Below are 22,140 nucleotides of genomic sequence, written 5' to 3' on the forward strand. Positions count from 1 at the left end.
ATACTGTACATCAAAAGTATAAAAATGCATAATGTGTATATTACTACACTTACTATTATGATTCATCTTACTCCTGGAAGTCCACACACAACTCTGTCAGGTACGTGAAATTTGCCTTCCCCATTCACCTTCCAGCACATCTCTGGGCCTGGACTGCCTAAGCCTCCAGGGACACAGATGATCTAGTGTACTAAATAGTAGGTGTTTCCACAAGACGGCACAGTTGAAAAACCTCACAGTTGTTTTTTGTTTTCACTTTCTGTCTTAGTGAAACATTTGTGATTTTTAAGTGTAGCAGAGCAAACAGCACTGTGCCTTGCATCTCAATTTCGACCTCTGATTTCATGCTCTCTTGACAATCTCAGCACATTTCCTACAGCTATGCTTTTTGTTTTTGTTTTTTTTTCCCATCAAGAAGGTCGCTCTCCTCCTGCTTCTGCCGACATTTGCTCTGCTAGCTTCAAACCCCACCCAGTGTTTTGCACACTCTTGTCTAGGTGCTGGCTTCAGATATCTTTTATCAGCCTCCTGCAAGTCAAGGTTTCCACCTGCCCCTTTCTTTCCTTTTTAAAAATTTTTCTTTTATAATGGGGTGTAGCCGATTAACAATGTTGTGACAGTTTCAGGTAAATAGAAAAGCAACTCAGTCATATATATACATGTATCTGCTCTCCCCCAAACGTCCCTCCCATCCAGGCTGCCCCATGACACTGAGCAGAATTCCCTGTGCTGTATGGTAGGTCCTTGTTGGTTATCCATCTAAAATACAGCAGTGTGAACATGTCCATTCCAAACTCCTTAACTATCCCTTCCCCCCACCCCATCACTCCTCCAGGCATCTGCCCCCGTCCGTACTTCTGTGTTTGAGAGCTGGAACCATGGCTGCTTTCCGTAGGTGAAGATCTCCCAGAGAATCACCCCAAAGCTCCACACGTCACTCTCCGTAGTGAACTTCCGGTACATGATGCTTTCAGGGGGCATCCAGCGAATGGGGAGCATGGTATGTCCTCCCACCTAAAAGGGGCCGAGACAGAAGCACACACAGAGTGACCCAATGACCAGAATCAGTTGCATCAGCCTGCACTCTTCATATGCAGATGCCCTCTTGATGCATCTTATTCTAAGATAGCCAAATGGGATGCAACTTTTGTGTCAAAGGGCCAGCAGAGATGCTGACCTCCAAGCCCTAGGATGCTAGAGGCAGCTACGGTAGCAATTAGAGATCACACCTAAGGGAAGGTAGGCTCCTTGGCATGGAAGGTCAAGAAAGATTTCGAGATGCTTTGAAGTGGGAGAGAGGGTTTCAGAATCTGGTACTACAGTCAGGTATAACCTTGAGAAGGAGTCCAGAGGGAAGTCACAGAATCACTGAGCGAGGCTAACAAGTCTCAGAGGATTTGCAGACATTAGGTTAGACTCTTTGGTCAAGGAGGTTAAAGCACAACGTGATCGGTGTGCACCTACTCTGTAGAACTACGGCTTTAGCGTTTATCTGACAATCTTGAATTTCTCACTGCAACTTAGGGTTTGGACAGAAGGGGATGGGGAAGTTCAAAAGCATGAGAGATCACATGCTAATAAGAAATCAGGTGGACCACAAGTGAATTCACAACCATTCTTAGCAAGACCACAAAAGCCAGTAAGGAGAATGTTTTTCAAAGTAACCCAAGGAAGACTTTGGGCTTCCCCAGTGGCTCAGAGGTAAAGAATCTGCCTGCGATGCAGGAGACATGGGTTTGATCTGTGGGTTGGGAAGAGCCCCTGGAGAATGAAATGGCCACGTACTCCAGTATTCTCACCTGGGAAATCCTATGGTCAGAGGAGTCTGGCGGGCTATAATCCCTGAGGTCACAAGAGTCAGGCATGACTTAGTGACCGAACAACAACAACAACAATGACAAGGGCATTCGCCAGCTGTGGATCTACTGATCTGACAGTCCAGGATATGAGGAAGCAACTGACATTCAGGCCTTACTTCCCTGAGAAAAAACAGTAGGGAAATCCTCACTGCCCAGCAGGTTAGAGATATTATTAGCATAAGTGGAAGAAAATTCACAGCATGTTTTAGAACTCACGAACTAACCGCATCATTCATAAGCAGAGCAGCAGAAATTGGAACTTCTGGCTAACACATGAAACTTGTTAGAAAACTGTTTTCCACTGATCGAAAAAGAGCTCTCTATAAATGAACTATTATGATGAATGATGAATTGAAGCTCTCATTTCTATGATGGGCCAGTTGGAGGAATTATAATCATAAACACTTAAGAAAGAATGAGTTGCTGAAGACGGGCAATCTTGTTACTAAAAAAAGAGATCATGTTTGCATTATCCACAAAGTATTTTAGAAGGTAAATAATAATATGGATTTGCAGAAGTTGTTTTCAACCTGGGGTTTTATAATCAAAACAGTTCTCCATTGAGTGTAAAGACAAATGAAGATGTTTCTTTCAAATAAGTAAAGACTCAGAGAGATTACCACTCATGGCCTTTCAGAAAAATAAAGCAGAAAAATTAATTGAGGATGTACTACAGGAAAATGAAAACAGAATCTAAAATATACAATGAGTTGGAACATAACAAACAGTGCAAAGCAAATAAGCCACAGAAACACAATTTAAATCGAAATAATGGTCAGTACGATGTTAGTTAAATGTAATATAATTACTAATAAAGGATTTCTGTAGGACAGAGATATAAAGTAAACAATACCACTAATAATGCTAATAGCAATATCATTGTTACTATTAACAATATTCTGGAATGAAATTTTTAGATAATATTAAAAATAAGTGCATAGAAGAGTAGATAGGGAAATAATTAAAAGCCCAATAAAGACTCTGCAAGGGAATTTATAGTCTTCAATTGTTGTAACAGTTTAAGTGTGCTTGCTAAAATATTAATGTAGCTACTAAAAGAATAAAAACAGTACATATGGTTTCCAAAGCAGTTTCAGGAAAATAGAACCAAAAATCTCTAACCAACATAAAAAGACCACAAAAAGGAGGGACAATGGTGAAGAGCAAGCACAAAATGAAAAAGAACTTTAAATTACATCACTATAGACAATGAGAACTAATAGACTATACTATCTTTTAAATAAAGAAAAAAATTATGTTAAAAAACCCAAGATACATGTTATCTAGAAAAGACATGTTTAAAAGGAAATAACAGAAAATATTGAAAGTTTTGAAAGAATTTAAAAACACAACAAACAGCAAAAAAAAAAAAATACTCAATATATGATGTGCATAAATTTAATACATTGATATATAAAAATAAAGGGCAAAATATAATTGAATAAATAATATAACTTGAATAGATAATATTAAATATATGTAATACATATAAAAATATAATCCATGTATAAAGTATATTATATATATGCTATATAGTCAATATAGAATATATCAAAAATTGAATATACATATGAAAAATATTTCAGGAAGTCAAGAACTAAGTGAAGACAAAGTGATCTATATTATATCTGAAGGTGATAAAATTTGCTGTTATTAAAAATCACAAATAGTTTTACTCAAATTAACAGCAATAAAAATGTATAAAAAAGTAAAATAGTTTATAAAGAAAACTGACAAAGCTACAATTACAAAGGAAAATTAAAACACTTATTTTGCAAAATGACAGATCAAGAAGATAACAAAAATATACATTCAAAAAATACAAATAATGAGTGTTAATTAATAGATACAGGTCATGTATGTATCCTTTGCCTCCTTAAAAAGTTGCATATTATTTCCAATTATCGAAAATGTGTTTACAAATACGTGTAACTCTATGGCTGATTCATATCAATGTATGACAAAACCCACTGAAAAATAAAAAAATTAAAAATAAATAAATAAATAAATAAAAAAAGAAAAGAAAATGTGTTTACAAAAACCAATCTCATATTACCCTAAAAAGAAGTCAGAAATTCCAAGAGATAAAACAAGGTAAACTAAAGTAAAAATAAAAGAAGAAAAGCTATTCTTTCAAAAGATGCCAAAAACTACCAACACCCTTTCCTGACTAATGGTTCCAATTCATTAGTAATAGAAGGTAAACTTCCTTTATTTAATACACTAAATATCATATTTACTGATAAAACACTGAAGGCATAGAAGGTATCTTCTATTACAGATTTGATGCAAAACTCTGTAAGTGATCCTAGTCAATACAATAAAGTGAGAATACAAACAAGATAAAAATACTGAAAAGGAAGAGTCAAAACTACCATTGTTTGCATATGATATGACAGTTCAAGACAATTAGCTATAAAGCAATTAGAACCATGTATGATTTAGTAAGCTACCCAGACATAAAATGAATATACACAAATCAAATTACTCTCACGCACCAGTAGCAATGACTTCAAAATTCAATGAAAATTAAACTTGTTTGTACAATAGCAACAAGAACAACAACCAAAAAAATGTTTAAAATTCCTTGGTATAAATCTTAGCAGAAAATTTATAAGGTCTATGTAAATATAACTATTAAAAAACATAAAAGAAGATCTGAAGACATGGAAAGATGTGTCTTTTCCTTGGATAAGAAGACAGTTATATACTTCTCATTCATCCCAAAATTAATCTAAAAATTCAGCACCATCTAAATAAAACCCTCAATGGCATAATGTATGGAAACTGACAACACAGTACCAAAATTCATCGAGAGGCGCATTTGATTAAAAAAAACTAAGATATACTTGAAGTAGAACAACAAGGGATATCAAATAACAATATCAAACTACAGGAATGAACACACTGGGTTATTGGCATAGGAATAGACAAATTTCTTTGATCAATGGAACAGAGTGGAGTCCAGAAACAGACTCATGTATCAATACTGGAATTTAATATATGAAATGATGGGTTAGTAATCAGTGTAGGGACAATGAACTATTCATTTAAAAAGTACAGTTAGATACCTACCTCACACCATATACAAAAATCATTTCCAGATGGATTAAAGAGCTAAACATAAAAAACAAAACAATAATCATATTAGAAGAAAACTTAGAAAAGTATTTATATAACCTCAGGAGAGAAAGGCCTTCCTAAATAAGACACATGTTCAAGAAGCCATAAAGGACAGAATTCAGAGATACCCCTGGTAAAAATTAAATATTTTTGCATGGCAAAATACAAAATAAACACGTTAAGAAACAAATGGCATATTTGCCATATATGTAAGAAGGAATTAAAATCCATACATTATAAAGCGTTTTCTTTAAATTAGTTAAAAACGTGAAATCCAACAGAGAAATGAAGAACAGATGATTCACAGAAGAGCTACAAACGGCCACAAACACATGAAGAGATGTGAGTTAAAACAATAGACACATTCTTTATCATGTGGGAAAAATGAAGAGATTGGTACTATCCAGTGTATAAAAAGCCTGAGGGAAGAGTTGTTCATTGCTAAGACTGGGCAGCCTTTTCTGAGGGCAGCCTGGCAGAATATGTCTGCCCTAAAGATGTTAAGTGCCTTTTAATTCAGCAATTTCACTTCTAGGAGTATTAGAAAAATACTTGCTTATGTAAGCAAAAATACTTTGTTGAAGATATTTTATTTCATTGTTTTTAAGGGCAGCAATTTGTTCATCATTAAATGTATATGCAGCACTTAAAAGGAATGTAGTAGAGTTATGTACAGTGATATGTAAATTCGTCCAGGATATATTAAATGAAAATGTAAAACATTTTAGATATATATTAGCATTCTCATTTATGTAAAATGTGTATGCATAAGCAAATATATTAAAAGGCAATAATGTGTAAGTCTGTAAATGCATAGAAAAAGGTCCAGAAAGATAGTCATTAAGCCAGTGATTTCCTCCAGGAAGGAAAAGTGAGAAAACTGACCAAAAAGAAAACTCCATTTTTTCTATGTTATGTATTTCTATGCTGTCTCTTCATGAGCATGTACCACATTTGAAAATTTTAAAACAATAAAAGGAAAAAACTAAACATATGACTAAAGGAAAACCAGTGGACCTAATTTATTTATGTTATATATCAAAATTTTCTTTGAGAAAAACTAGGTTTCTGATGAAAGTTAGTGGAATGGTTTATTGTACCTGGTTTCTTGAGTGAAAAGGAAAAGAAGTTAGGAATATGGGAACATTTCTCTTGATGAGAAATGGTAAATACCAGAGTCTTAGTGGGCTGTTTGGCTTATTTGATGATTTTATGCATAACCCAGAAGAGCCATTTCAAACTGAAATTTCCAAAAGCACAAAAAGAGAAATCTGAGTGCGTTGGCATAAATTTTGAGGAGTTTAAGTCTCTGAACCGAAAATTATCAGAAAGGTATTAATCAGTCACAGAGGTACTGTTAAGAAGAATTTTATTAAGATTTTCACTGGGTGGCATTGCCAGTGTGGGTGAAATGTATACAGCATTCCTCCAGAAATGGACTAAAATATTTCAAGTGGACTGTGATATAACAACAACAACAAAAGCAGTAAATTGGAAGTCAAAAACCCTGGGTTCTGATGTGACTTTTGACAAACTCTTAACCTCTTTGAATTTCAATTTCCTCATCTTCAACATAGGAGTTAAGCAACAGCTGTGTCTAAAGTGAGATGATATATTCAATACATAGAAACCCACTGAGCATCATGAAATACAAGAGTATACACATAAAATGCAGAAACTGTGCCCTGTCTGTGTGTGGTGAGCACCAGTACAAGCCTGATTTCCTAGATTGTCCTTATTTCCCATAGGCCTGCCTAGACTATACTGATTTTCTTTCAGAGCTGCCTGCATTCCTATATCCTTCTCTCATATTAGAGAGATCCACTCTGGGAAACTTATTGGTCAAATCCTTCCCAGGTTAAAAAAAAAAAAATATATATATATATATATATGTATATTTATATATGTATATAGACAAGTATCCCCATGATGAAACCTAGCCAGGCAAGCAATGGGATAAAATAAAAATGTTAATAAGAATAATCCTAATTAATACACACGGAATATCACTGGATGTGATACACTGGATGTAACACACCACTGGATGTTACACACACTCTGCATTTAAGCCTGTCTCTCATACTATGTGGTAGAATTCCCTATGATCCCCAATTCACAGATGAAGATAAGGTAACTTGCCCAGGCACTGCCTGAGAAATTCTAGTTAATGATCCAAGCTGTCAATGAGATACACTAAGAATCTGAAGGCTGAGCCTTTGAACAGGAAATATACAGGAATAAGGCAAAAATTCCAAGGAATGAGTCAAGAAAAAAGATAAGTCCTTGGAGATCTTTATATTATCCTACCTTAGATAACTCTTCCACCACTTCTATTGTTGTGGATTCAAGATGCTTGTCAGCCTGACCTTCCATCACAAATTTCCCTTTCACTTCAGGATGTCAGTGGCCACTGATGATCATCGTCAAGATCCATTATTTCATTAGTGGCTGCAAAAGGGTGACATTCTAATTCTAGCATTCCCTCTGCATACATCATCTGGAAATCTTCCATGAATAAGAACTTTCCTTTGTTAACTATGGGTTACACTGGTGACAGTTTATATAGAAACTCCTTTTATCTACCAGTTTTCAGAATAATGAGTTCCTTCTCTGTGTGTGTGTGTTAGTCACTCAGTTGTGTCTGAATCTTTGTGACCCCATGGACTGTAGCCCGCCAGGCTCCTCTGTCCATGTAGTTCTCCAGGCAAGAATACTGGAGTGGGTAGCCATTCTCTTTCCAGAGGATCTTCCCAACCCAGGGATCAAACCTGCATCTCCTACATTACAGGTAGATTCTTTACTGGCTGAGCCTCCAGGGAAGCCTGAGTTCCTTCTCTAGCATCCTCTGAAGGTGACCAGTGAGAGGCTTGTTTTGTTTTAGCTTGTTTTTGAGAAGCATACTTAATTATTTGTGCATGTGTGTGTGTGTTTACACAGTGTTTCAGTTAATTATAATTTCTCTTTTTGATGCTCACTGTTCAATCTTTAGCCAGTAGCAGCCTCTTCAAGCTGGCACGTTTCACCAAACCCCAGAGGTCTTAGATAGCATCCTTGCTTTCTGACATGAAAAAAAAAAATCCTAGACTCATTTAGTCCACTTGCTGTCCTGGCCCTAACTCAGTTATTTTTTCCAAGGAGCCTTGGGTCCTTTCAGTGGGCAATGGAATTTAGGGACCACATGATGGAAGCCAGGAATGCTCACCTCTGTTGGGTTGATCAGTATTTATTTCTAGGTCCTTATAGTAGAAAACACTAGAAAAATCTTTCCTTTGAAAGGAAAATATATCATGAGTTCATATTGATTTTTCCAACTCAAATTTAGGATTACAGAGTTTTACTTAATTTTTTTGGTTTTATATTTGGTGGTTTTTTTTGCTGAAAATCTTGATTCTTACATTAATAATATTACTTATTTTCTTTTCCCTTATATATATGTATATATATATATATATTTCAAACTTAGCTCAAGATCATTACCAACAACATGATTCCTGAAAGCTGGCTTTGCAGTTCTTCTCATCTTTAGGATGTACATACTAGGGACATATCTAAGACACTGTTGTGTTTCAAAGTCACAGGAAATAATTCCTCTCTGAGTGGCCAAGTCACCAACATCATGTGCAGGTTTATTTGTTTCCTTTTGCTTTTGATTTTTAAGAATTGCTTTCCTTTTTCTTTCCCATTCAACATAATATTTTGTAACAATGCAAAAGCCATTACATGATTTTAAAGTCAAAGCCAAATCAAGGTACATTAACCTAAGTCTAGTTTCTTCTCTGCTCACTCCCTCCATCCTGCTCTCCTCCCCTGAAGGCAACCATTTCTTGCTTGTTTTTAGTTTATTCTTCAATTGCTTTTAACATAAGCAAATAGGGATTGTATTCATTTTCCTCACTTCATAGACGGAAGTCCTATACTGTGTCTGTTATATGCTTTCCTTTTTCCCCATTAGGGTTCTCTCACTCCTTTTCTAGCTAGACTGGCCTCCACGTGCATGCCTCCACCACAGTGTACCTAATCAATCCACTCTTTATAGGCCTGGCATTGCTGCCATTCTTTCAGTATTGCCAACAGAGAAACGCACTTTTTACATATAGCTCAGGACGTTTCTCACTCCTTCTAAAGGGTAATAGCCTAGAATTCCCATAGGATAATAGCCTAGAATTCTCACGCAATATAATAGGCAGAGAGAGAATTCAGTGACCACTGAAATGATTTCTACCTAAGGTCCATATAACTTTGGAAATACACGCAATCCTGGAACCTAGCAAGGATAGTTCTGAAGGTTTATGCAGATCCTTAACTCTCACAGATTTTTTCTAACACGGAGAACCCCCCGTGGTACAGCAATTTCCCTGCCCACCTGTTCATGCATACACGCACACACACACACACACACACACACACACACACACTGCCACTCTCAAAGGGGAAGACAAATGTTTCACTCATTCTAAACCTCAGGAAAGAAAACCTACAGACCACAAATGAATAAACTCTATGAAATATTAGTATAGGTGTTGAAAATGAATGTCTCTAGTGGCTGGAAATAAATTCTTTTGCAAGTCCGGTGGTTTCTAATTCTTTTCAAACCACTGAAGGGGGACAAACCGAAAAAATTATCAACTGAGAGAAGAGTAAAAAGAAATTGTGATAAAAAACCAAATGTGATTTTAGGCAAATAACGAGATATGAGTTGTAGTAATAAAATGCTTTCCTTTCCCATCCATTGATTTATTGTGTATAGTGTTTCTCATTTCTTAGATTTATAAAAATAAAAAAGCAGTAATAGAACTGATTCTGAACCTTAACCTTATTCTTTATTTTAGCACTAAATAATATTGATTAATGAATACAAGCTAATTGAAAAATATGAGATGGGTTTCCAAAAATATTATGTGCCTTATCTTTCATATTCATCAAAAATTGTTATATATGTTATCTGATTATTATTTTGATTTATTGCCTATTTCTGTATATTACTAATAATTATGATGACAACTCAATCCAAATCTCTTAATGTCTAGAAACTTAAGGCCATTGGTCATTAAAAATTAAAGTCTTCATATACATTTTTGTGGCCTTCCCAGGTGGCTCAGTGGTATAGTATTCACCCATCAAGGCAGGAGACAGATACAGGTTCAAGCCCTGGGTGGGAAAGATCCCCTAGAGGAGGACATGGCAACCCAATCTAGTATTCTTGCCTGGAAAATCCATGGACAGAGGAGCCTGGTGGGCTACAGTCCATGGGGTCACAAAGAGTCAGACACCACTGAGTATGCACACACAGATGTGTTTTTGTCATCTAAATTATGACAAAATGGCCAATAAAAGGCTTTCATGCATTAAAAAAATAATTCATAAGGATATTTGGTGGGGAAACTGGAATGAAACTATAAATTCAAGAAGAAAATGGAACCATGTAAAACTGAGGGTTTAAGTACTTGTTCATGTGTTTAATAGATGATGGATCAAATTGCTCTGGTATTTAAAGTTCATTAGATGCATTAAAGGAGTAATGTGTTTTTAATGTCAATATTTACAATGTGTGGAAGTGGCATACTTATTATAAACATGTGGAAGATTTTAGATGGTAAATTAAAACGTGCAAAGGGAGGTACATTTTTTTTTCATTTGTTTAGGGGCATTAAAGTTTGAAGATCACAGGGGCATTAAAGATTGAGCATCCAGGGTGCAAAGTTTAGAGTCTTTCTGACTAAATTCCATCTTTCTCCACGGTTGTGTCCCACCCATCTTCAGGCCTACAGCTGTATCATGGGAAAGATGTGAGAGAAAACCATAGCTGAAAACGAAACATGTACCACAGTGTTCACTGCAGCACTATTTACAAGAGCTAGGGCGTGGAAGTAACACAGATGTCTATAAATAGATGAATGGATAAAGAAGTGTGGTACGGTTAAATGTAATGGAATATTACTTGGCCATAAAAAGGAATGCATTTGAGTCAGTTCTAATGAGATGGATGAATCCAGAGTCTACTATACCGAGTGAAGTAAGTCAGACAGAGAAAAACAAGTATCATATATTAGCCTGTATATATGGAATCTAGAAAGATAATACTGATGAACTGAAGCACAGGGCAGCAATGGAGATGCAGACATAGAGAAGAGACGTACGGACAGGGGGAGGGGGGTGGCAGGGGGTGGTAAAAAGAAGAGGGTGGGAGAAACAGAGGGAGCAGCATGGGAGCATATACACTAACACGTGTGAAATAGATAGCCAATGGGAATTTTCTGTATGACTCGGGCAACTCAAACTGGGGCTCTGTGACCCCGAGGGAGTGGGGTGGGGCAGCAGATGGGAGGGAGGTTTAAGAGGGAGGGGACAAAGGTATACCTATGGCTGACCCATGTTGATGTATGGCAGGAACCAACACAGTATTGTAATTATCATTCAATTAAAAATAAACAATTAAAAAGAAAAGATATAAGAAGAATCTAAAAAAAAAAAAAAAAGAACTACAGCCTCACCTCCATCCTCCCGGGGTGCCTGACTGAAATCCTTCAACCTCATTTCCTCCATTCAAGCCTTCAGCCCTCACTCCCAGCTACGCCCTGAGAGCCAGGAGTAAGCAGGACTGAAGGGTGGAAAGAGAGAGACGCAGGGGCTGCCAGGCTTGGGTTCCGCTGGGGGCAGGATGCCCTGGGGCAAAGTGTTCCTGGCAGGAGGTGAGCCTCCCACCCTCCCACTCCTGTCCACTATCATCCCATCCCTTCTCTTTGGATCCTCCCTTTCCTGCACAAGGAAATTGTCTTGCTCATTTCTGTCGGATAATACCAACTTCCCTGCAGTCAGAGGGAATCCAGCTCTGTGTTTTAAAGAGAAATTCTGCTGACCTCAAGAAGACTCTCAGTTCTCTGCATCTCATTAGACAGAAAAGGAGGCAATTTCTTCACAGGACACATACAAGCCCGCTTCTCTCCCAGAAGTTCAAAACGTCTATCCTTACACACATCTGACAAGGTATAAAGGAGACAGAGTGACCCATATACGCCAGATAAAGGAGCCAGGACCCAGGAAAGGTGAGCAAACACAGGGCATTTTTGATACCCATGGAAGGATTCAAGATTCCTCTGAAATCGCTCATCCATGGGGGCCGTGTTGAATCTGTCAAAGTAGATGAGAGTGGCAACTGCTTTCTGAAGAGTTATAGAAATATTGCAATGTACATTAATGGCAAAATACCTTAATTCAGGAGATTATCGCTAAGACTATCATGCACAGTGTCATTTTTTAGTTATTCAATTTTAATCTTTCTTGATTGCATGTCTCAGGACATAAGAGAATCTCCATATGTGTTAAGGAAAAATAAACGGTTTAACCTATGCTTTCTTTGTCCCGTGGAAAGTCTCCTGGTTTCCCAAATGCCCCAGCAGCTTTGCCTCTTAAACCTAGGTCTGCAGGTCTGAGCAGTCCATCAGCCAAGGCTGGCAGCCCGGGCAGGAGCCCCAGCAGCCACCAAGAACAGTCTTTAAAATCACTGCCACTCTTATTTGGACTATGCCAGATTTATGAGGGTCTGCGGTTTCACCCACATGGGCTGCCCATCGGTATTAGTGACCTCCCAGTGCAGATACCCACTTCCACACCCTGGGAGGGAAATTGTTTAGATAAACATATGTGTGTGCCAGCCACATGCAAGTGGATTGTTGTTATTATTCAGTCGCTAAGTTGTGTCCAACTCTTTGTGATCCCATGGACTGCAACACTCCAGACCTCCCTGTCCTTCACCATCTCCTGAAGTTTGCTCAAACTCATGTCCATTGAGTTGGTGATGCTATTCAACCATCTCATCCTCTGTTGCCCCCTTCTCCTCCTGCCCTCAATCTTTCCCAGTATCAGGGTCTTTTCCAACGAGTTGGCTCTTGGGATCAAGTGACCAAAGTATTATGTAACTTCTCATAGATATAAGCTGAAGATCATGGCCCCAGTGTTCTTGGAATTCTTTTGAGGCAAGGTGCAGAGGAAATTCACAAAGACACCACTATAGCGCTGCTCCCTCAAAGCAAGGCTTTATGACAGCTTAAGCAAAAGACATTTCACTTAGCAGAACCTCCGTGGAATGGCTCTTTCAGGCTGAGCCTCTAGCCTCGGATTAGGAAAAACCCTTGGAGTTTTTCAAAAACACAAGGAGTGTAACAGTTAAGCTGCTGAGCAGTGTGAGCCTGGAGGATAAAGAGGCCCATTGTGATTCTGCTCAACTCTTTCACCTAGAGCTGCATCTGCCAGGAACAACCCCTCAGATAGAAGCCCCAGGAACACACACCTTTTATCACTTCCCCTTTTGTTTTCCTCTTTCTAAATTCTGTCTAAATGTTGGCAGTCATTCTGAGACCTCATTGTCCTTTACTGCCCCAAGCAATATATATTTTTATAGAGGCAACATTGCAAGTCCAAAGATGTGGGCTGAAATATGACTTGGCTTTTGTTTTCTTTTCCAAATGCCCGTACTTGGAGCCTCCTGGCTGTACTCATATCTTCTCATGGAAACAAACTTTAGGGATGGTGTTAAAAGAGCCCAATTCACTGAACGGAGCCAGAGATCTCAGCTCAGCTCAGATCCATAGATCACACTGGACCCAGACCGACCCATTCAGACTCCAAACACTTGCTAAGCATTAATGGGTAAAGGAAGGCAGGAGAATAAAGCCTCCTTGAGATCAACCTAGATTTTTAATTTACCCTGTACAGCTCAGGCACCAATAGGTTTTGGTTTAGATTCAGACTTATTTAGCAAAAATAAGATAATCCCTTTCAAGCAAGAATGGCTTTTCTATTATTTAGATGCACTTCAAAATATGGAAAATATAACAACTGACATTGAAAATGTATGTATAGGATGAGGAAACAGAGGATCCAAAAGAGCAAAAGGAATGATTTATAACTTGGCCAATGTCACTTAGGGAGGCAACACTGCGTGCTAAGTTGCTTCAGTCGTGTCCGACTCTTTGCGATCCTATGGTCTACAGCCCGCCAGGCTCCTCTGCCCATGGGATTCTCCAGGCAAGAATAATGGAGTGGGTTGCCCTGCCCTTCTCCAGGGGATCTTCCCAACCCAGGGATAGCACACGAGTCTCCTGAATTGGCAGGTGGGTTTTTCAACACTAGTGCTACCTGGGAAGCCCCATAGCAACTCTAGACATTTAACTTCTGAAGAACTGGCTTCCTAGGATGCAAAATGAGGATAATAATGAGGTGCACAGAACATGTATAGACATTAAATGTGATAGTAAATGAAACAGACATGGCCGGTTTTCAAAACACATACACATGCGTTAAGACTTTGGATCGAAATATTTCTTAGAAGGTGCTGACTTCTCAAACTCTATGTTTGCTGAATGAACAGCACTTCTTCACTTTTCCAGGGACTTGGACATTTTCCTCAGAGGCCCTTACAACGAAGAGGCACTATTTTTGATTCCTGGATAAGGAAATCGGCTCAAAATTGGAATGTCAGCAAGTGTGTGGATAGAGGCCAAGCTCAAAGTTAATCCACTGCCACACTCCAAATCCTTCTCTTTGGGGGTTTTGTGGGTTCAAGACAATTCGATATACAAACACTGGTAGCAGCTAAAAAGGGCTTCCAGGAGCATCATGGCCACCAATCTGGGTCCTATTGGAATATTTGGCTATTTACCAAAGTAAGATTTAGACACAGGAAGTGCAGTTAACGTGAATCTTGGGAAGCCAAGTCTGAACTAATTAGAACAGGGCATTTCCCTATGAACTGGTCTCAGTGGCTGCAGCGCCTATGAAAAAGGCCTCAAGAGAAAAAAGAAAAAAACAAGACAATTTGGATTTTAAAAAGCAAAGACTCAGATGGGATCTCTTTCCTCCAAAAGCAAACCACATGATAAATTGTGTCCTCCAGCCATCTTCTCAGGGAGATTAATAACAGCACCAATAATACTTCCTATCGATTGAATATTCCACCAGCTTTAAGACTACAGCACTGAATTCCTTAATCTTGATTCTCATTTTATGATATCATCTTATGAAGCCGGACTTTTCCTCCGCGTGTAGTAGGGAACAGACCGTAGATGTACATCAATGGCTCCATGAGAGAATGAGCTTTTTTAATAATCACTGGAATAGAGACAGTTGGATGGTATCACCAACTCAATGGGTACGAGTTTGAGCAAATTCTGGAAGATGGTGAAAGACAAGGAAGCCGGAGTGCTGCAGTCCATGGGGTTGCAGATTAGGAAGTAAATTCCAAGTGTCCTTGAGTATGGTGCTCTCTCTCTTTCAAAAAAAAATTATTTATTTATTCATTTATTTGGCTAGGCCAGGTCTTAATTTGTGGTACATGGATCTCTAACTGTGGCATGCAGACTTTTAGTTGAGGCATCTACTTCCTTGACCAGGGATCAAACGTAGGCCCCCTGCACCAGGGGTGTGGCGTCTTAGCCACTGGATTACCAGGGAAGTTCTTGGCTCTTTCAATGTAGGGCTTCCTGGAAGGAGAAGTCTTGGGTTTGTGCCACCATAAGAGGTAAATAAAGCCTTGCCTCCTTTCTCCTGCCTCCCTCCACTTGCCCTGTGCCCATAAAGAAGCATTTGCCATGCCCTGCTTGTAGTGTTTAGTGCGGGTTGAACACATCAGCTAGAAAAGCACGGCTGTAGCTACAGGTAAAATCTGCTGCTTCCAAACCACTCCAAATTAATCATTCTAGCCGGAGGGAGACGTGGGCCTTTGGGCTCGCCTTTTGTTTTATTAACTGACAACCAAAAATGCCAGAAGTGGCAGGGGAAGAAGCACAAAATGGGGGACAGGGAATGCTTTGCATATTTTAATTACTTGAGTAAACAACACATACCACAGCAGAAACCTACCGTCAATGGCTAAGTCCCCAGGCAAAGGGAATTTGGAAGAGCATCAGGGGACCTGACGGAAAACATTCGCAGCTCCTCCTTAGACTAGAGACTGCCTTATCTGGCTTCCCTGAGCTGGGGCAAAACTTCCAGTTTCTCTGTTAACTAGCAGCTGGAGCCGCTCCAACTAGGGCAAGAAAGTGAATACACAACTTTCCACACACTCAAAGCTCCCTGCAGAATTGAATGCCCCTCTTCACCCAGTGGGAAGAAGGATTCTTCTTTGAGTCATGACACAAGACCTATCAATTTTTCTTTCTGTTTTCTTTTATTTCTTTTTTGGTTTTCTCCACTGGTTTATTTTTCCAAATGAGCAACAGGCTGTTTACAAGATTGTCAATGATGTATATTAAAATGGCAAAGCTTTTACTGCTTGAAATCTAAATGAAAAAAAAATTATAAAGGCACATTTGTTCTGTTCATTTAAAACATTTCTAATGAAAGTACTGGGGAGAAGTGTATCTGATTTTGTTCGCTCATCCTGTCTGTATGTTGGTGGAGATGGATGTCTCATTCATTTTAGTATATGGGCTGCCCCAAAGTGAGCACAGGGTGTCTTATTCTTTAATTACTGCTTTGTTTTATCCTTTGTGTCTGAAATTACCTTTAATGTATTTAATATTCATTGTTTAGAGCTATGCCGTTTTCCAAGTACCTGTTAGTTACTAGTATTTATGTGTATCAAGAGTGTTTAGTATATTCTATTTACAGCAAACTAATCTCCAAAGATTTCCTTTTGAAAACTCTTTTCCTCCTTCTTAATTTTTACATTCCTTACTGTTTTACTAAATAGTCAGTGTTCTCTGATAATCTTTGTGCTTACATGTTTTAGGGACATGTCCTTAGATTCTAAAATGTTTTTTTTTACATGTTTACATCCCTTACTGTTTTACCAAATAGTCAGTGTTTTTTTATTATCTTTGTGTTTACATGTTTTATAGACATGTAAAATGTCCCTTAGATTCTAAAAACAGGACAATTGATGCCTGAGAACAGAGAACTCACAGATCACTGACTGACTCTCTGGCAGGATCACAAATGTGAACCAGCGGATAACATCCTCCATCCTCATTTAAAGATGGGGATTCAACTTAGAGAAAATAACAGGGTTAAAATCTCAGGGAAGCCTGCAAATGGGTGACAGCAGCTGAATCACTCTGTGAACTGCAAAGTGATCAATCAACAGAAGTTAATACCATGGCTACTTTTTAAGCATCACAGGTTCCTTGCTAGCCCGTCCCCTATGAAATTCCAGCAAAGAGTATAGGTTAATCTAGTCACACCACCCTTACAGTGACCTGGGAGGAAGAACAGTCAGAAGGAAGATCTGACATTAAGGGCAGCCGTGGAGTCCAGTGGGAGGAGCGCTGGACTGAGACTCAGATCAACTGAGTTCTTGCCCCAATTCTACTAGGGAGTCACCGTGTGGCTTTGACACCTTCTGCTTCCTTCCAGTCTCAATGTTCACATCTGCAATAAGCATCGGACTAAGATTCTTCGCCTCCTGAAAATGATATGAGGTCCTCCAAAGCAAAATGTTCTCATCTGCATGAGTCAGTACACAAGAGGGCCGAACCTAAGCTCATCTCAAGGCCCTTCCCAAGGGGTAGGTAGGGACTTTGGGAAGGTCACGTACACACTGCTGTACTTAAAATGGATAACCAACAAAGACCTACTGTATAGCCCATGGAACTCTGCTCAATGTTATGTGCTAGCCTGGATGGGAGGGGAGCTTGAGGGAGGTTGGACACATGTACATGTGTGGCTGAGTCCCTTTGTTGTTCACTTGAAACTACAACACTGCTAATTGGCTACACCCCAAAACAAAATGCTTTTGGAGTTTAAAAAAAAAAAAATTCTCATTCAAGGCCCTTCTCAACATCGGCAGCCTTGGCAGCCTGACTTTGCAGTTGTGTGTGCATGTATACACACGCACGTGTGTGTGTCTGTGAGTGTGTTGCAGGCAATGCGCCAGCACTTGGGAACTCCAGGGCCCTGTCTTAGGTTTACATCACACCACCTGGCTCATCCCTGGGCCCCTGTGTCCTCGTTTATAAAACGGTAGGATGAGGGAAGAGAGTTGGGCTCATTGACTTTTCGGTATCATCGAGTTCCAAGACACTGGTGATGTGGTGAAGCAAAGACTGGATAACCTCTGGATGCCCCTCCCAGCCCTGGGAGAAGGTTAGAGTTCTGAGACCCATGAGTTCCACATAGCTCACTCCTCTACGACTGGATCCCAGGGTGCCTTTTTGCAGTGAAGGGTGTGAGCCAAGGGTAATCTCAGATGAAAGGACTGGGGGAGATGTCCCTCTGCACAGCATCTGGCATCTCAGGCCATCATCCGAGGCCTGCAGCTGTGGGCTGCTCCTCCTCCCCTTATAAACAAGCCCCACCTCTTGGCTTCTCCCTCAAGGTCAAAAGGAGGGGGGAGACTGTTCTGAGGGTGAACCCAGGAGAAAGTCTTAAATGCTGAGCCAGGAATCACAGTTGAATGGTTTTTTTCAAAGGCATTCCTACTCTGGTGTACACATTCATGTTTCCAAAAGCAAAAGAAAAGGAGGCTCAGGGCAAGTGGGCTTCTTGTTTCTCATCAAACTGGGACAAAAATCTCTTACTCAGGGTCATTTCGTGAGTCCCCAGGAAGTAGAACCAGGCTAAGTCTAGGGTAGGCCAGTCCACAAGCATAAGGCCCTCATCTGAAGTTATTTAAACCTCTGGTCTCCATTATAAAAGAGGCGGAAAGAGATTCTTCCAGTGTTTCAAGGCTGGGGCAGAGGTGGAAGCTCTGTCCCAGTGAGCAGGGATACAGAACAAAAACTTATTGAGTGTTTATACGGAGCCAGGGTCTATGATGAATGAGTTAAAATGCACAGCTTCATCCACTGCTCCCAAGATGCCTTGGCTCTGGACCTTACTGCTACCAAAAGCATCACACCAAAGAAGGAAGGAAAGGAGAGTGAAGAAGAGATTAAGCAACTCGTGGGAGTTCAAAAGGCTGAAGACGGAAAGATCCAAGTCTCACACCTAAGTTGTTCTGACTTCAAAACCAATGTTCTTCTGCACCTTGCAAGTTGGCATTCTTACGCATCTCCATGTTGAAAGAAGAATCACTAGCAAAAAAATTAAAAAATGCTTTCAGGCCTCTACATTGATGGGCTGCAGGCAGCAGATTTGGGAAAATGTGATAGAAATCCTAGAATTTGATTTCTCTGAAAACACCCATAAAAGCTAAAGAGGATTTTCACTCAGAAATATCTAAATCTGCAGACGCCGTGAAGGAAGATAGGAGCCGACATCAGCCCAGAGGACGTTCATAAAAATGACACCTGAAAACATCATGTGTTCCTGCTCGTAGACAGAATGGCAAAAGCAGTCGGACACAGGCTTTGCTTCCTCCGTCTTTGCTTTGCAGCTTTGCCCTGCATGATGTCTGGCCTGACACCTCTAGAAGTGACACTGATTATTTCTGCTGGCCTCCCCCCGGGCCTCCCCCCCGTCCCTGATGAAGACAAGTCTTTGTTAGCGATCAACTAGGTCCTGGGTAATCTGCCCAGCTGCTGCAGCATGTATCATCATCCTTTTCAAAATTCATTAGCCTTGATTGTTTGGAAGTCTATTTCCCATTAATGTCTATTTCTCTAAGATCATCATCTCGGGCAGAAAAAGAGGAAGGCAGAGAGAGATGGAGGGATGATGGGGGGTGGGGGTTGAGTAGAGCTGAGAAGGAAGGAGGGAGAGAGCTAGCAACACATGGCAAGCCTAGTGGGGTCTTAGAATTAAGGCACCCCAGAAATAAGTCCTAAATCTGGGGTTTTGTGACTACTGAGACAACATACTGCCTTTTTGCTTAAGATAGATTAAGTTTTCTGTCACTTGTAGCTGAAAGAATCTTGATCCAACACTCAAAAATTTGACACTTAAGTTCATCCCCATTTCTAGGAATAAAATGTCTATTTCCAGAATGAACCTAAGAAGAAAGACTCAGAGAGATCCCAGTGGCCCAGATAGAAATGAACTTGCCTAGCTAGGATGGAACTGTCATAGACTTTCTTTCACACATAGCGTGCCCTTTTCTCTTTTCCTGCTCTGCTTGCTGGTACCCACCTGCCCGGGTCTCACCAGCCACAAAGCATCACAGACACAGTTTACACACATGTGGCTCCCAGGTGGTGTCGATGCAGGAGATGTAAGAGACGCAAGCTTGATTCCTGGGTCGGGAAGATATCCTGGAGGAAGGCATGGCAACCCACTCCAGTATTCTTGCCTGGGAAATCCTATGGACAGAGGAGCCTGGCGGGCTACAATCCATTGGGGTCCTAAAGTGTCAGACACGACTGAAGCAACTCAGCATGCGTGCACAACTCTGAAACCAGCACCTGAACAGAAAGATTTCCTTGCATGACCACATCCACCCTACATCAGTGCATTTGGCTGCAGGTCACATCAGACATCTAGTTTCCATTAGGGTTATCCACAGGTGCCAGCACGGGAGGAGATGGCAGAGATCAGAGGAACTAGCTAATACTCAAGAGAGATAGGCCCAGCCCGGCAGACCCAGGCAAGAGAGATGGCAGAACTTAATGTTATATCCGCCAACATCTCCAGACAGGAGGTGCTGTCACAATCCCCCCAGACATATGGATTTTCTCATGAGTCATCTGTCCCCAAAGAATTGTGGAAACAAATGGATTGACCAGCTTTGAAGATAAGATTCAGAACAAGGAGGATAGAGTCCCATTACAAAGGTTAGGGTGCCCTTGCTAATGAGCAGCATGATGGCACAGCCATACAATTCCCTTCTTTCCTCTGCCATCTTCCCTCTGGATCCCCCAGAGCCCTTTTACATGACGACCTGAGCACCATCCCATTCCAGGCAACTCTTCATGATGTTCTGGGGGCTTGCTCTGATCTGAGGCATCTATTTTCAGATCATCAGAGAGCAAAATGCCAAGGGGCCTAGGAGTTCAAAGATTAATCAGCACTGAATGGGCAGAGTTCCTATCTCTGAAGAAATCTCTGTGTGAGAACCCAAGGAACTGGCCCTGGGAGCACACAGCCAATGTCGCCGAACCTAAGGGCGTGAGATGCCCTGTGATTAAGAGGCATCTCCCACAGGAGTGTGTGACTCCCTCCCCAAAGGCCAGTCTTCACCATCTTAAATTGTGAGACTTGGAATAGCAACAAAAAGGAGGAAAATCATATCCCACAGTCTCAAGGCTGTTCAACTATGTGGGTTTTTTACTCTGTCAAAGTCCGAGGGTGTTTTAGAATACTCTCTAGCTCATAGGCAACTTCATGGCAACTTGATTTACTCCACAACCTCCATTCATGATGGCTGAAAAGCCCTAACATGCAGAGAGGGGGTGGAAAAGCTCACACTGAGTTCTCCTTGTGTGCCTTATACATGCAAAGAGACAGGGATGTGTTTGCAGGTGAATGAGAGAAACTGGGTTCGTTGGGGTGAGGAAACACACCCTCGAACTCTCAGCATGCGGGTGGAAAGAGTGTGCCTAGAGTCTCTAAGCACACTCCTGAACTGGGACTCACTTGTGATTGTCTGCCCTCACAGACATGGGTTGAAGGCTTAGGCATTGACCTTCAAGCTGCAGCTAAGTCCTTTCCAGAATTAAGACTTATTCTATGTGTGAGTGGCAGGGTGAGCTAATGTAATCAGTGAAAGAAGGAATATCTTGGTCCACTTAAAAGATAATAATAGATATTTCTAATATTTATCTCCATTCCAAACTGGTACTCCACAGAGCACACAGCTGCAGAATACAGAAGTCACAGGCGTTGAAATGGGTTAATATTTTAGGAGAAAAAGTAGTTGGCATGCTTGCTTCTTTATACTAGGGAGAGGACTCTTAGATAAGTCAGAGAAGCGTCTCCTGTGGAGGAAGATGAATGATGCTTTTCTCCTTAGCCTGTGAGTTTCAAAGTGATGGAGGGAAACTAGATAACGGGTCATAAACAGTAAAGAACCAGGATTTGATGAAGCCATCATCATCCACTACCTGGAAGACCACAGTGAGGGACATTCAAGGGCCTGGAGTATATTCTTAAGTGATGCTGACATTGTGACGGTAAAGAAAATCCTTGGCAAATGACAGAGTAATAACTTCTCTCTATCCATATGACACATATTGTGAAACTCAAAGAGACGTTGCCTTGACATGGATTGAGACCTCTGGGTAAATATGTTATAGAAGTCCAATAAAATAACTGCATCACAGGTGGGAAGATCCTCCGGTAGCACAAA

The sequence above is a fragment of the Muntiacus reevesi genome, chromosome 15, assembly GCF_963930625.1.
Source record: "Muntiacus reevesi chromosome 15, mMunRee1.1, whole genome shotgun sequence".
Classification (NCBI taxonomy): Eukaryota; Metazoa; Chordata; class Mammalia; order Artiodactyla; family Cervidae; genus Muntiacus; species Muntiacus reevesi.